We start from the raw sequence: 4,002 nt of genomic DNA, 5'->3' as shown, positions 1-4,002 counted from the left end.
ACACCTCTGTGCTCAGAACCCAGCCCAGCCCTCCTGCAGCCCCACAGGGGCCCACCCCTCTACTTCTGCTCAGGACGAGGCCACCCACCGTGGCAGGTCAGGAGAAGGCTCTGTCACCCTCCCGCGGGGTGACCCTCACCAGCTCAGCTTTTCTGGGGCCTCAGTTTCCTCATGTCCCAAGTGGGGCACAGCAGATCTACCTCCAGGGGCTGTTGTGAGCAGGGGCAAGAGCAGTGTGTGGGAGGCACACTCCCCAGGGCACAAGTACTCGGCTCTGGAGGGTCCTTCAGGGGGACAGGATTAGTGCACAGGTGACCTGCACAGGATTGGCTGCTGGTCCAACTTTGGATTTACAGGAAATACCCAGGCCTGAGGATCAGGCTAAACATAGAACCGGGACCCAGCCAGGAGAATCCATTCTCTGGGAGACCGTAAGCAAGGGATCTGGTTTCTTTAACAAACAAATTACAAAGAAAAAAAAAAAAAAAAGGAAAGCTGAACGGAGATCCTTTGGAGAGAAACTGGAGAGACCTTTCAACCCACTGTGATGTGTGGCTCTTATTCAGATCTTGATTTTAAAAACTATTTTAAAAATTTAGATTATGGCATTTGCTGGTAAATGGTTGGAACTGGAGATTGTCAGGCTAAGTGAACTAAGCCAATCCCCCAAACCCAAAGGCCTGGATTCTCTGCAAAATTCTCACCAATTTATGGTGGATTCTGGTTAATTATTAGCAGGGGGATTGGGTATGGAATTATATTTTGCTGTGTCTTTTTTAGGTTTAATAATATTTTTAGCTTATTTGGGGGGAATAGTAGTATTTGGATACACAACGGCTATAGCAGCAGAAGAACACCCTGAGACTTGGGGTTCTAACGTTGTCATTTGAGGTGTTCTAATGTTCTCTGGGATGGGGGAAGCTAACACACAATAGGGAGGGAAGGATAGAAGGTCACTGGAATAGACAGAGGAATGAAGGGGAGGGAGGCGACGGGAACAGGAAAGACAGAAGGAATTGGACAAGATGTCCCATGCTCAGATCTGAACACGTGACCACATCATGTACAAACACAAAAATGGGAAGTTATACTCCATGGATGTACAAAATACATTCTGTTTTTTTAAATGGAAAGAACAAATACACAGTTTTTTAAAAGTTCAGTACCCATATGAGACAATTTAAACACTGATGGAAAAATGGTGGGTGGTGCCGAGGAATTTTGAAATTGGTACCTACAAAGGAGAGTCCTTATCCTTTAAAAATACATAGTGGAATATTTACAGATATCACATGATGTGACGCCTGGCATTTGCTTCCAAATTATAGGGGAGGTGTCAGAGGCAGGAAGAGGGGATGGCCGGGCTGCATGAGAACATGGGGACTGAGTGTGTTATTTTCTCCATGTACGTTCAGTATTCTCTATAGTAAAAAGTTAAAAAAAAAAAGATAACAGAAGCCTTGGAGTCCTCCGGACCTGGGTTTGGTTCTGAGCTGCGCTGTGACCTTGGACAAGCGGTGGTCCCTCTGGGGCCTTCTCCCAAGCCTTGAAGGGTCACCATGAGGTCTAGGAGAGGATGTTTGGAGCACCCTTCCCCAAGGTCCAGCCCAGGCAGGACAGCGATAAGTGAAAGTTCTATTGATAATTTCAGAGGAACTGAAGACCAGGTCAGGCACAAGGTAACAGGCAGGTGGGGGTCTGCAGGAAGCACACCCCTCATCAACACTGGCAAGTTCAAGGTGGAGATGGGGAACCCCTCAAGGTGGGGGAGTGGGCAAAGAGGGCTCTCGGAGTTGTGAGGCCAGTGGGGGGAATGTGGTCCAAATGAGGCAGGGATTTGTCCAAAATCACCCAGAAAGCGGGTCCTCCCAGTGGAACACTGGTCTCAGGACGCCTGCCTCCTACCCTGGAAATATCCCAAAATGAGAGCCAACAAGTTCCGGTGGCAGCCAGAGGGTCCATGTGGACAACCTGCGCTTGAACCTCACAAAGATCCTTGGCCCACTTCCACAGGTGCAAGCTCTGTGGCCCAGGTGGCTTAGCAGGTGACCGCTTTGGGGTCTGAGTCAGGGCTATAGGATCCTGGAGCCCCACCTGGGGAGCCACCTTGGCCTGGGGAGCCACCTTGGCCTGCGGAGCCACCTTGCTACAGCTCAGAGCCGCTGCTCCGCCCCCTCTTCCATTTCTGGGCCTTTCTCTCCTGGGAAAGATAGTCCTCACACCCCTCCCAGCAGGACCCCATTGTCATCACACCAGGGGAGGCCTGCAGCCTCAGCAAGGAGAAGCTTGCTGCCAGCCAGGAAATACTTTGAAAACTTCAGCCCCAGGGAGTTTCAGCAGGAAAGAAGTCATTGTTTCCCCCAGGAGACCTTGAGGGTAGCCAGTCCCCTGTCCGAGGTGATGGAGCACTTTCTCAGCCTATAGCCTGAAGCAAAGTTTCAAGAAGTCGGGGATTGATGGAATGAAATTCCGGGCAGTGGGAGCCCTGTTGGAAGGAGCCCTGTGGCAATGGGGCTAGGGGCTCATCATAACCGGCCTTTACAGGTCCCCTAGCCCCACTGGGCCCCGTTTTGGGGGACAGGGTTGAGAAGCTTCACTGGGGACAAATGTCCACTTAGGTGGCAGATCACAGCATGCTGGCGAAGCCGAGTCTCCAAGAAGCTGGGGGGTCAAGATCACACAGCAGCTCTGGTAGTTCCATAGTTCCTCTGGCCCCTCCCTGCCCCATCTGCCCCATGTCCCTCTCCAAGTTCCCTCTTCCCATGCCCCCAGCTGGGGTTCTGGGTTCAGCAGTGTTAGCTCAGGGACATCTTCCATAGTAGAAGTCCCTGCCCCAGGACCTAAGACTGTGGCACTGTGTGTGTGTGTGTAGGGGTCAGGTAGGAAATGAACTGTCCCTCCATCGCACCTCTCAGCCCTCACAGGTGCACTATTTTCCATCTTTTACCGGAGGGGAAACTGAGACTCAGCAGGTGGCTTAGAGTTAGAGCTTGAGGGTGGGAAGGGAACCCAGGGGACAGGCCTGGTCTCTGCCCCCTCCCCACAGCATGCAGAACTCTCTCCTAGGATCAGCCAGTCCTGGCCGCAACCAGGGACAACCAGGGACGCAGGCACCCCCGGTCCTGGCTGGCAGAGACCAAGTGAAGCTCGGTGTTCTGGGGCCAGGCCAGCACCCCTGGACAGCTTCCCACCGCGGACCGCAGGCACCCGCTCCAATTCAGTGGCCCAGGGAAAGTGACAGCCGCGCGCCAGGAGAGCGTCTTAAGGTCGACCACAGCCTTAGCACTGAATGGCCTCGGCGACCCAGGGGGACAGAGCCGGGGTCGTGCCCGGGATGGGGAACCGAGGGCCCGCCCCTCCAGACCCGGGAGCCCGGCGCCCGGCCCAGCTCTGCCCACCTGTTGCGCTCCGAGTCGGGGNCCAGCCCCGAGCGGGCGCCCCGGGACCCGAGCCCCGGAGGGACCGCGGCAAGGGCGCCCCCTGGCGGACGGCCGCCGCGCAGCTCGGGGACAGGGAGACCAGCGCCGGAGCGGGACCCGCCCACCTGGACCACAGCGGGACCCTGGGTGACAGAGACACGGGACACACGAACTCACACTCAGATCCGACAGGTCACAGCTCGGGCCCTCTCTCTGTCACACGCATAGCAAATACCACAGGGACACCCAGAGGCACACGTGACCACAGACACACTCCAACAGACGACAACAGACCAAGTTGGAATCAGACGCCGCCAGATACAGGGACAGGTACACTGCAGGAGCCACAGGCGGCCTCAGACTCGCCAACGAGGGGTGCCCAGGGGCAGCGGCTCACAGACAGACAGAGCTCCAGGCTGGCAGACAGGCCGCGGGCACAGACCCAGACAGCCCTGCCTGAGCAAAGCCCCCCTAATCCTCCTGTGCTGTCCCCTGCATCCTGTCCTCCCCGCTCCCAGCCTGGCCCACCCACTCATTCCTCCCCACTTCCCTCTCTCTCCTCATTCTTCCACCCATTGGCCTT

The sequence above is a fragment of the Marmota marmota genome, unplaced genomic scaffold (genome assembly GCF_001458135.2).
Source record: "Marmota marmota marmota unplaced genomic scaffold, marMar, whole genome shotgun sequence".
In the NCBI taxonomy this organism is placed as follows: Eukaryota; Metazoa; Chordata; class Mammalia; order Rodentia; family Sciuridae; genus Marmota; species Marmota marmota.
Note: the sequence above shows the minus strand (reverse complement) of the source record.